At 33.5% G+C, this 13,525-nt stretch overlaps 1 pseudogene; it reads right to left on the reverse strand.

Moving 5' to 3' along the window:
- Positions 1–1,888: 1,888 nt before the first annotated feature.
- On the reverse strand, positions 1,889–3,490 carry LOC124939255 (annotated as a pseudogene).
- Positions 3,491–13,525: the final 10,035 nt, after the last annotated feature.

The raw sequence follows: 13,525 nt of genomic DNA on the forward strand, positions 1-13,525 counted from the left end.
TCTTATATTGCACACTTGTTTAAGGACAAGTGGGAGATTGAAGGAATTGTGTCCTTTAATTTAATGTGCAATGACTAAACTTGGATAGGACAAATTAACAGATATAATTTAATCCGATTATTTTAGGAGTCGTAGTGCTTTGCTAGAAGCCAACTACGATTAATGTGGTTAAACCTATAACTATTATAATCGGGTCCTATGAGGTCACACACTTAGAGTTGACCAACTAGATAAACGAGAAAGATGGTTAATTATTAATACATATTAGATATTATTAATAATAAGAAGTATTATTTATTTGTGAAATAAAATAATATATAATTAATACATATTAGATATTATTAATAATAAGAAATATTATTTATTTGTGAAATAAAATAATATATAATTAATGGTTAATTATAGAGTTAAGATTGTGAAATAAAATAATATATAATTAATGGTTAATTATGGAGTTAAGATTGTGAAATAAAATAATATATAATTAATACATATTAGATATTATTAATAATAAGAAATATTATTTATTTGTGAAATAAAATAATATATAATTAATGGTTAATTATGAATTTTATTTAATACAAAAGGATTCACTTATTTACAAGAAAACGGAAGTGAATAGAGAGAGAATTGTTCCTCTTTTAAAACGGCTTTTGCTATATTACGGTGAAAACTCTAAGAGGAAGAAATCATCTTTTAATCTAGTAATTGGATTGCTTCCCCTTTGTCTTTTTCGTCCTAGCAGCCGAAAGTAAAGAGATCTAGTCGGGCTTGTGTGGACCAAGTAGAGGAGTAACACGTGGGGCTCTCGACTATTCATTACTACCAGATCTGATCCGGTTCACACATCAAAGTATATTTCTATAAATTATATATCATGATTCTATCAATTATACATGATCATATGATTAGATGTTTAGATTAGATCTATAAATTATTCCGCTGCGAACATCTAATTAACCTACAAAGACCACTTATAATTAATTAGTTTTATTTATAATTTTGTGTAGGCATCTTGTTTTACATTTAGTAACTAACAAAATTTTTATTTATTTTCTTATAAAATTCATAAATAACATTAGATCCTTTTTATTAACTAGTTAAAACTATTTTTTCAATAAAAAAATATTATTTATCATTTTGTGTTAAATATAAAATTTAGATAAATAATCAAAAAAATTAATTAAAAAATAGTCCATATATAATATATAATTATATAAATATAATTAATATAAATAGAATATATATATATATATTTATTAAATTATTGTATGGAAGAACACTTATGTTAATACAATTAAATTAATTTTTTATTTTTAAAATTAATTAATTATTACATTTTTAATATTTTTTTAAAAAAGAAATGAAAGAAGGAATAAAAAATATATATTTAAAAAAGTGGTGTAGAATTATTGATATATATACACATATTTAAAAAAATATTAATGAATATTTATTATTTTAATATAATTAAATTAAATTTTATTCTTAAAATTTATTAATTTTTAAATTGTAAATGTTAATTATAAATTTCACTAATTAGTATTAGAGAGAGAAATAGAAAAAGTAATATAAAAAGTCATATCTGTTTTTATTACCCATAATTTTATTCATATAGGTCGTACTTATTTACTTTAACGTAAAATCAAAATTAATCACGTGTCTCTCGATTGACCACCCAATCCATTTAGATTTTAAACATTATTTTAAATATATAGACTAGAAGAAATTTTTTTAATTTTTGTTTAAAGCTTTTAAGATTTTTTTTTTTTTAAGATTTTTTTTTTAACAATTTGATGTTTTTATTTAATTATTATTTTATAGTGTTATTAATTATATAATGACACCTATAGATAGAGTTGGACAATCTGCACCACAATTCAGATATTCAGTTTTGTTTTTTCATCTTCGGCGCCATGAAATGAGGCAACCTTTCACGGCAATATTCCACCACCTCTTTCTCCGATGTCCCCCCCACTTTTATCCCCTCCTTCAGGCACACAAAAGCGCACGGCGTCTCCCCCCAAAACTCATCGTCCCTCGCCACAACCGCAGCCTCGTTCACCGCCGGGTGCGTATAGAGAACCGACTCCACCTCCACGCTGCTAATATTCTCTCCCCCGCTTATTATCACGTCTTTCGATCGGTCTTTTATCGTTAAATACCCGTCCGGATCCATCACCGCAACGTCTCCCGAGTAAAACCAACCATCCTTAATGCATTTGGAAGTTCCGACCGGATCTTTCAAATAACCCAACATAAAGACCCACCCCGAATAACTACCTCTCCAAGGGTCGACCCGTCCCGGTTCACGCTCTTCCCTGTTTCCGGATCAACCACATCAACTACATTAATCAACGTTCCAACGCCCTGCCTCGCCTTCGTCCGAGCCCGCTTCTCAGGCGATAGTTTGTCCCAGTTTGGATTCCAGGCGCATGAAGCCACTATGCTAGCCGTCTCCGTCAGCCCATAACCATGGCTGACAACAAAACCTAACGCCTCAGTTTTCAAGAGCACGGCTGCCGGTGGGGGTGCGCCGGCGGTCATAATCTGAACCGGGTTTATGAGTGGTTTCCCATCTGGGCTGTTTGTCAACATGTTGAGTACAATCGGTGCACCGCACATGTGGGTCACGTTGTGTACACGAATTACCTCGAATATGGAAGCTGCATCGAATTTACGTAGGCATACGTTAACGCCGCCCATCGCCGCAATTCCCCACGGGAAGCACCAACCGTTGGCGTGAAACATTGGCAGTGTCCACAAGTAAACCGGCTGCTTCTTCACGCCCCAATCCATTAAACAATTAATGGTCATGATGAAAATCCCGCGGTGGCAATGGACGACACCTTTCGGCAACGAAGTGGTCCCGGAGGTATAGTTTAGGACAATCGGATCCCACTCGCTAACCGGTCGAACCCACTCGAAGTCCGGACGACCCTTATTCACAAAATCCTCATAAGTGGAGATAAAATCAACGGTGGTCATCGTCGGGGATTCGAGTACTTGACCAACCTCATTGATGAGGATGAGTAAGGGACGGGGAGAATTCGGTGGGAAGAGGCAGAGAGCTTCGAGTATCAGGGACGATGACTGGTAGTCGACGAAGATGAGTTTGGATTCGCTGTGACGGAGGAGCACGGAGATGGTGCGGGAGTCGAGACGGGTGTTAATAGTGTTGAGTACGGCGCCTGCCATGGGAACCGCAAAGTGGAGCTCGTACATCGCCGGGATGTTTGGAGCGAGAACGGAGACGACGTCGCTCCGGCGAATGCCGAGGGATTGGATGGACGAAGCGAGCTGAAGGCATCGCCGGTGGGTCTCCGACCAATTGTAGGTTACAGAGTTATAGATGATCGATGTGCAGTCGCCGTAAACTGTTGCAGCTCTCTCTAGTAATCCCAACGGGGTTAATGGTGTGGAATTTTCAGGTCTGGGCTTTAACTCATCCATCTCTTCTTTCTCAGTCTCTCTCCTCTCTTTCTTTAATAATTTATGGACAAATCTAATAAAGAGACAACAAAAACCTTTATTTTATAGTAATCATTAATACAAAAAAAAAATCAACACAAATTTACTATTCTCAGAAAAACAACCAAATTTATTAATAAAAAAATTGTTGGATTGTTTGATTGTTTCGTGATTTGATTGTTTCCTTGTTTGATTGTTTAGTTGACTTATTTAAATAACATATCTAATTATCATTTCATTCTTTATTATTTATTATATTATTTACTTAATTAATTAAAATATTAAAATAATTTCAATTTTAAAATTTAAAATTTATACTATATTAATATAATATAAGTCTTTTTAAAAAAATAAATCTACCTCCTCTAAATCAATTTATTATTTATCTTGAAATTCAATTTAGCCTTTATTTTATTGTATGTAATATTTTAAAATTTTAAATATTAAAAATATTTTAATTATTTTATTCTCCAACAACTTTTCTTTTGACTTTATAAGAATAGAAAGTTAGTTAAAATTTTATATATTAAAAATCATCCATCCATTCTTCTAGTCCAGTGTTCTCTGAAATTTTGAGTTCGAGCTCGTTATAAGACAAATTTTGTTTGATTAATTTGGTTGAGTATGTTTGCAGATTACATGTTTAATCCACGGAAAATAGTCGCACTCTAAGTAAAGAGCTAATAAAAAAGTTATATAAATCCCACCAAGTTAGCCCAGTGGTAAGAGTCGGCTTAAGAAAACAAAAAAATTATATTTCAATTCTTTTTGGAAGCGCTTTAAGTTTAAGCGAGGGTCATGTCTGTGGGGGATCATGCTAGCTCTCCTTTATTAAAAAAAAGGTTATATAAAGTTATAACTATTAAAAGTTAGTTGAACAATAATTGTTTGAAACTATAGAACTCCATATATAAATTATTATGGTGTTTAATTGTGAATTGTTGGGTTACAATTATTTGTAAGAGATGAATTGGTAATTTAAGTGTGAGTGTTTTGATGTTTATTCATAGACAAATTAATATGGTCAAACATAATTTCAATCCTCTCTCATTTATAAGCATTCATTATTTAGAGCTTAAACTTTAGTAGAAAAAATAGTCTATAACGATCAGTAAACTGATCGATATTAACCTCCAAACCAGTCGTTATAGTCCTATAGTGATTGGTCATATACCAATCGCTCTCAATCGGCAGAAGTCTTCTTGTTGTTGTCTTAATTGGCAACGTCGATTGGTAAATGACCAATCGCTACGATTGATAGATGACTTATCGCTACGATTGATAGATGACTAATCGATATAGGCTTATAACGATTGGTCTAATAACCAATAGCTATTACCTAAAGCCCTATATCGATTGGTTAAACAACCAATAACCATTTCCCCCATTAGTCTATAACGACGGGTCTAATAACCAATAGCTTTTACTTAATAAAAATAAAAATATTTAATTTAATAATATTACAATACCTAATATAAAACCGAAAATTTAACTATAATAATAATTAAACCATAAACACCAAACCCTCAATTGAACCAAAATCATAAACAATGTTATTAAACAAACACACAACCAAAGTATTACACCAACATTAACCAAAATCATAACAAAAGAATTTCTTAACATAAACACATAATCAAAGTACTACATCAACATTTAAAATCTAATCAAAATCATAACAAAAGTTCTTACTTAATTCGCGTGTTCCCCATAATCATCGTTGTCTTGTTGTTGGGGATGAACGGGTAGAATTGTTGTTGATGACCCGATGATTGACCACCAATATTAGTAAATTGGGAAAATAATGTAGGATTTATCGATCTATCACCGGACATAAACTATGACATAAGACACGTCATCTCAGTTCTCTCTATCCTTATCATCTCTTCTATTTGAGCTTTCTCCATCCTCATCTTGGATTCAAGAAAAAAACTCCGGTCTCAAATGAAGAAAAAGAAGTTAGGTCATGTGAGGAAGAACACGTCTTCAACAAATCCTCGATTTAGAACTCAACCAAAAAGAAATGAAATTAAAAACACACATTTAAATTATGTCGATCTAAAGTTAGACATTGATCAACAAAATTACAACTTTAACAAATAACCTCACAAACACTAATTTGTTTGACATTTTTCAAAACCAACAACATATATATAACATTTAACAAAACACCTTGTGAGCATGATTTCAAATGACAATAAAACACTCAATTCAAATACCTCAATCATGAAACTATTTCAATTATCCTCAAAAATCATAATGCCTAACCTATTAAAACTCATTCAAATCATGTCTAAAGCTAATCATGTCTAAAGCTTGACATTCAACAAAATCACAATTTTAAAACCAACAACATATATTAGAAATTAACCCAACACCTTGTAAGCATGATTTCAAATAACTATAAACTATACCTCAATCATGATTTCAACAATATATATATATATATTTCTTTCAAATGATTTCAACAAAATATATATATTTCTTTCAAATCATTTCAACAAAATATATATATATATTTCAACCTCAATCGGTGAAAGAAAACCTACATAAATTAGGGATTATGGATAAGAAATTAGGGTTTCAAAGATTAAGGATTAAGGGAAGAACTTACTAATCGAATTTGGGAAGCGGCATAATCGAATCTTGGATGGCGACGACTCTCTCGGCGACAATGCCAGAAGATCTTGGACGAATTAGTAGTCGGCGCGCAAGGGAAGGGAGAAAGAGAAACATATTGAGAATCAGGGGAGGCTATCGAGTTAATTTACATTTTTTTAAAGGTAATAGCGATTGGTATATCGCTAATATGACTTAAGATAATAGCGATCGGTTACTTATCCATCGCTATTTAGGAAGTAAAACTGATAGGTTGATATTCCAATCACTATTAACGCATCCAAAATTCGGCAAAACCTGACGCCTTTTTTCGCGGTCTTTAATTGGGTATACACCGATTGGTTTTGTAACCAATCGGCGTTATATGTAGTGTAAGCTATTATTAAGGTAATAGCGATTGGAATTTACACTAGTCGCTATTATTGCTAGCTATTACCCATATACTAGTGCTTATTATGTTTTTACTTAATAGAGTTCGAACTTTGAGTTAAGTCATTTGAGATTCGTACTAGTTTAATTTTAGAATTGATAGTATAAATAATAACTATTTGATTGAGTTTTTGGAAAGAAAGATTGAACTAATATTATTGATTGAAATGTTTAATATACAATAATTTATCTAATATGTATATATTTTTTTTATTTTGAAATAAAGGAGAGCTAGCATAACACCCCCACAACCATGAATCCCCGCTTAAACTCAAAGCGCTTCTAGATGGAATCGAACCCGTGCTCTTTTGGTTTCTTAAGCCGACTCTTACCACTAGGCTACCTTGGTAGAATAATTTATCTGATATCTATATATATATAATGATGCTTAATTTTTAAAGTGTCCGGATTGCCGGGTCGAGAGCTGTGGTTAATTTGGATACTTGGGTCGGATTGTGGGTTTACCCGTTTTTAAATTTAAAACGGTTAAAAATAAAATTAAAAATGCTAGAGGTATGTTTCGAACTTGCAACCAAACAAAACAAGTACAACTCTTTAACCAACTAGGCTACAAAGACTTTATATTTTAAATTCAACACCAAATTTGATAAACGCGGGACGTTTTAACATTAATATAAGTTCAACATTTTAACTAACTAATCTATATATATATAATGATGCTTAATTTTTAAAGTGTCCGGATTGCCGGGTCGAGAGCTGTGGTTAATTTGGATACTTGGGTCGGATTGTGGGTTTACCAGTTTTTAAATTTAAAACGGTTAAAAATAAAATTAAAAATGCTAGAGGTATGTTTCGAACTTGCAACCTAACAAAACAAGTACAACTCTTTAACCAACTAGGCTACAAAGACTTTATATTTTAAATTCAACACCAAATTTGATAAACGCGGGACGTTTTAACATTAATATAAGTTCAACTTTTTAACTAACTAATCTATATATATATAATGATGCTTAATTTTTAAAGTGTCCGGATTGCCGGGTCGAGAGCTGTGGTTAATTTGGATACTTGGGTCGGATTGTGGGTTTACCCGTTTTTAAATTTAAAACGGTTAAAAATAAAATTAAAAATGCTAGAGGTATGTTTCGAACTTGCAACCTAACAAAACAAGTACAACTCTTTAACCAACTAGAGTACAAAGACTTTATATATTAAATTCAAACACCAAATTTGATAAATGCGGGACGTTTTAATATTAATATAAGTTCAACTTTTTAACTAACTAATATATAATAATGTTGAGTAAATGGATACTTGGGTCGGATTATGTGTTGACCCACCCATAAATTTAAAACGGTTAAAAATAAAATTAAAAATGTTATCCGTAATTTTTTTCACGGTTTTTTATATTATTACTCGTGCAAATGCACGGGCTAAATGCTAGTTTATAATAGTAATAGAAAAGTTAACTAATATGAATTAATATATAAAGCCTAATTAATTGGAGATAATTAATTGGAAAGATATTGTATCGGATTGCAGCGCCCTCGCGGGAACGTGGAAAAGAATTCTAAGCACGGAGCAAACTAGAATATCTACAGGAACTGGAATTTACCGTTTTTTAAACTCACTAGAATTGAAAGAATTGTAATCAGATAATTCATTTACGTTTTTAGCTTTTTAGCTTTTATTCAAAATGTTACGACTTCAAAATTATTCTAGGCCTGTCTTGAATGATCTCTTAAACTCGTGGTTTTTTTTCGTTTTTGGGAATTTTAATGAAATGACGCTAAGTCATTTTCCCCAAAAAATCATTTGTTTAATACTTTATCATCCCTTTCAAGCGAAAAGGTGATGCACAAACCGTAAGTTCGATGTCATATTTCAATTCTATGAAATCAAGAGATAGTAGAGTAGTCCGGAATGTAGCATACCAAGCACGAGAAGGTTGTTTAAGACTATAGATTACTTTTTGAACTTTGCATATATGATTACAAATTTTTGAATGGACAATACCGGGTGGTTGGGCCATGTAAATTTCTTCTTGTAGAGACCCATAAAGAAATGCATTACTAATATCTAGTTGATGAATTGACCAATAATAAGATATTGCCCAAAAAAAGAATAACATGAATAATAATCACATAACTTAATGTCTCTTCATAATCAATACATTATTGTTAATGAAACCCTTTAGCCACAAGACGTGCTTTATGTCGATATATAGACCCAACTTTATTCTTGAGTTTGAAAACTCATTTATATCCAACAAGATTATGAGATGGTGTACGAGAAATAAGAGACCATGTTTTGTTCTGAATAAGAACATTATACTCATTTGTTATGGCAAGATGCCATTGCGAATCTTTATTAGCTTTGGTAAAACACGTAGGTGTAGTAGCATAAGAAATAGTAGTGAGAGCTAATGAAGACATAGATCATGCTTTGTTGTGTGCAATTATCTGATGATTAGAACATTTAAGTGCATTAACTATTGTGATAATTAGTTGTGTTTAATGAACGATAATAGTATTAGAAGAAGATGATATAGTATTTGGTGATGTTGTGGAGGTCGAAGAGGGTGATGGTGAAGATGATGAAGTGATATGAGATCATAAAGGTGGTATTGATGATTGGTGTATAGTTTTTGGAATAAATGTCTCATTATCTTCAGTTGGTTTAGATAAGTGCACAAGGACCTTACTTTTAAAAGTAAAAGTGAGTTCGTCAAAAGTAACATGTCGAGAGATAAATATTCGTCCATATATAATGTGAAGACACTTATAACCTTTGTAAGATGAGTTGTAACCAAGGAAACCACATTCAGTTATATGAAAATTTAAGTTTGTGTTAATTATACAGTTGTGTGAGTGACCTAAATGTCATACAAAAACACCATACTTAGGAGAATAGTTAAATATAGTCTCGAATGGTGATCGTTGATGTAATGTTAGAGTAGAAAGATAATTGATAATATATGTGGCCGTTTCAAAACTTCACTCCAATAATTTAGTTGCATAGATGCATGAGCCAATAAAGTGAGACCAATTTTCGTACTGTGACGAATTTTTCATTCAACAATATTGTTTTGCTCACTAGTATGTGGGCAAGATAAGCAATGTAAAATATCATGATGATTCGTTTATGATTTGAAATTTCTATTTTCTCATACCCAATCAGTTAACAAGTCGAAGAAAGTTGATAAATGTATCCAAAATATCAAACTTTTTCTTTAGCGAATATATCAATGTAATTTTGATAAAATCGTCCACAAAATGAATGAAATAATGACAACCAGTAGACGATAGTTTAAGAGTAGATCCCTAAACATCCGAATGAATTAGGTCTAAAGGAGCCATATATGTAGATTTAGAAGACGAAAAAAGTAGTTTACATACTTTTTCATATTGACATGATCCACAAAAAGAAATAGTATTACTACCTGAAATTGATAATTTAGAGTGTGATATAACTAAAGATGTAGTAGCGCTAGAAGAATGTACAAGTTGTGAATGCCAATTTTGAATCGAAAATCGAATATCTATAAACACTTGTTTATTAGAACATGATCAAAACAAACTTTCAGTAGGGTCAATGCATTAAAGTTCATCATTGAGTAATTCTTAAGAAGCATCATCTTCCTATCTTGGTATTTAATAAGACAAATATTCAGGTGGAATTCAAAAATCACGTTATTAACTTATGAAAATCTCGCGACACTCATCAAATTTTTAATAATATCCGGAACGTGCAAGATATTACGTAAATAGAGATATTTTTGTTGATTTAAAATTCTAGTGTACCAATATTATAAATATTCAGAGATACCGTTTTCGACTTTAAAAGTTTGAGTACTTGTATAAGGAACATGTACATGTATATTATTGTTGGGTCAGCTCATTTGGCAGCTGGGCCTAACAAATTAATAAAGCCCATTAGGGCATATTTAATTAAGGGAAAAAACACACAGCAGTTTTTTGTGTTGGTTTTTCTCTCTCTCTTTTCCAGCAGTTCTTCCTCCATTGAAGCAGCAATTCCTCCATTGAAGCAGCAGGTTCTTCTTCTGATTTCCTTTATCTCTTCTCCATTTGGTTAGCCATCTTTAATGATGATGATAATGTATGTGAATGACAAGTTAGGATGAGGTCAATTGATAACTTTTGTTAGATTACCTCTAGGCTTGTATTGAACTACATTGTATACCCATTTGATATAGTAGATGATTTTAAGTGGCCGAAGTGTCCCGTGGTTTTTACCTAATTTGGGTTTTCCACGTAAAATCTTGGTGTCCTGCTCTCTGTTTTTGATTGTTTGATGCTCAATTGTTTTGGTTGCCTATTTGATTACACAAAAGGGAAAAAGAATTGTTAGGCCTTGTTGTAGCTTGTTTATTTCTGAATTGCTAAACAGGTGCTATTATTCGATTTCTCCAACAAGTGGTATCAGAGCTGAGTTTGTTTGGTGGTGATTCTTGTATAATTCAAATGGAAGAATCGTTGAGCAGTAATGGAACGATGATCAAACTCACAGCTACCAATTACACAATCTGAAAGTCACGGATGGAGGACTTATTGTGTAATTATGATTATGAAGACACTATTTTGGGTGATAAAGGCAAACCAGAGGCTATGACAGATGGAGATTGGAAGAAGCTAAACAGAAAGGCAATTGGTAAAATCAGGCAATGGGTTGACAACAGTGTGTATCAGCATGTGGCTACTGAAGTTAATGCTTATAAGGTGTGGACTATTTTAAGTGAGCTGTAAGAGAAGAACAACACTCAAAACAGAGCATTTCTATTTAGGAAGCTTTGCTCATTAAAATATCAAGATGGGTCTTCTATGTCTGAGCATCTAAATGCTTTTCAGGGGATTCTAAATGAGTTGGCTGCGATAGGAATGAAATTTGATGATGAGCTTCATGCTATGTGTTTGATTAACTCCCTGCCTGATAGTTGGGAAACACTTGTGGTTTCAATTACCAATTCTGTTCCACAAGGTAAGCTCACATTGAAAATGATGAAAGAGAGCGTGCTGAATGAAGAGGCTAGAAGAAAAGAACAGGGCTTCTCGACTCCAAGTCAGGTGTTCGTGACTGAGAAAAGGGGTAGAAATAAAAGTAAAACTCCAAAGAATCGCTGTGGCAGTTCAGACAGGTCACGGGGAACATCTAGCTCGAGAAAAGAGGTTACATGTTATCATTGTGGCAAGCCAGGACACAAGAAGTATCAGTGCAGATCTTTGAAGCGGGAACAAAAGGAGAATAAGCAAGATGGAAGTAGTAAGGTTTCAGATGTGGGTGGTAACGACATCGATATTGTTTACGACAATGATTGTATCAACCTTGTTTCTCAAGATACACAATGGGTGGTAGACTCAGGTGCTTCTTATCATGTCACCAATCGTTGTGATATATTTGCTTCTTACACTAGTGGACAGTTTGGTTCAGTGACGTTGGGAAACCATGTTACGTGTAAGATTGTTGGAAAAGTAGATGTCTGTTTGGATACTAACACTTCGTGCAAACTACTTTTGAAGAATGTTCGACATGTTCCTGATATTCGGATGAATTTGATCTCTACTGGTATTCTTGATGATGAGGGCTATCATAGTTACTTTGGTGAAGGAAAATGGAAACTCACTAAGGGGTCTTTGGTGATAGCTAAAGGAAAGAAGGTCGGTTCTCTTTATGTGACAGAGACTAAGTCTTACGGGGGAGAAGTAAATGCAGTTAATGATTGTTCAGCACAGCTTTGGCATAAGAGACTTGGTCACTTAAGTCAGAATGGCATGCAAGTTCTCTCCAAGACAATCGATCTCCAGGGCTTAAAGTCCACAGATTTGAAGACATGCACAGATTGCTTAGTTGGTAAGCAACATAGAATTTCCTTCAAAAGTTTCTCTCCATCTAGGAAGCCCAATATCCTAGATATGGTTCACACAGACATATGTTCTATGGATTCCTTGACTTTAGGTGGTGCTCATTATTACATCACTTTTATCGATGATTGCTCAAGGAAGGTGTGGGCCTATTGCTTGAAGACTAAGGATCAAGCATTGGATTACTTCAAGTTGTTTCACGCTGAAGTAGAGAGAGAAACTGGGAAGAAGTTGAAATGTGTTCGTTCGGATAATGGTGGCGAATATAGAGGACCATTTGTGGAATACTGTAAAAGTCATGGGATCAAGCTTTTGAAGACTGTGCCAAAAACACCTCAACAGAATGGAGTCGTAGAGAGGATGAACAGGTCTATCAATGAGAGAATTTTGTGTATGTTGTCTCATGCTAAGTTGCCAAAATCCTTTTGGGGAGAGGCAATGAAGACAGCGGTTGATCTGATAAATTTTTCACCCTCAAGTCCTTTAGATGGCGACGTTCTAGAAAGAGTTTGGAGAGGTAAAGACGTCTCTTATGATCACTTGAGAGTTTTTGGTTGTAAAGTGTTTGTTCATGTTCCTCGAGATGAGAGAGCTAAGCTTGATAGCAAGACGAGACAGTGTATCTTTATTGGGTATGGCCACGGAGAATTTGGGTACCGATGTTGGGATCCGGTTAACAAGAAACTCATTAGAAGCAGAGATGTGGTATTCTTTGAAGATCAAACCATTGAAGACTTTGAGAAAAAAGAAAAGTCGAAGTCTACAGAGAATGAATTGATTGACAATGGTAGGATTCGTACACCACAATCACAGCCCAATGATGTGGAAAATGCCCAAGTTGAGGTTGATGAGACTCCTCTAGTTGATGCTGAGCCAACAGAGGAAGCTGAACAAGATAATGATAGTTCTCTAGAGCCACTTGATGATCAGTATATTAGAAGATCTAGTAGGCAGCGACAACCTTCTAGTAGGTATCCTCCCAATGAGTATGTGATGTTGACTGACGGGGGAGAACCAGAAACCTATCAAGAAGTATTATCTCATGAAATAAGAACAAGTGGTCGGTGGCAATGCAAGAAGAGATAAATTCTTTGCAAGAGAACGAAACTTATGACTTGGTGAAACTTCCAAAAGGAAAGAAGACTTTGAAGAACAAGTGGGTATTC

Source organism: Impatiens glandulifera, chromosome 5 (assembly GCF_907164915.1).
Source record: "Impatiens glandulifera chromosome 5, dImpGla2.1, whole genome shotgun sequence".
In the NCBI taxonomy this organism is placed as follows: Eukaryota; Viridiplantae; Streptophyta; class Magnoliopsida; order Ericales; family Balsaminaceae; genus Impatiens; species Impatiens glandulifera.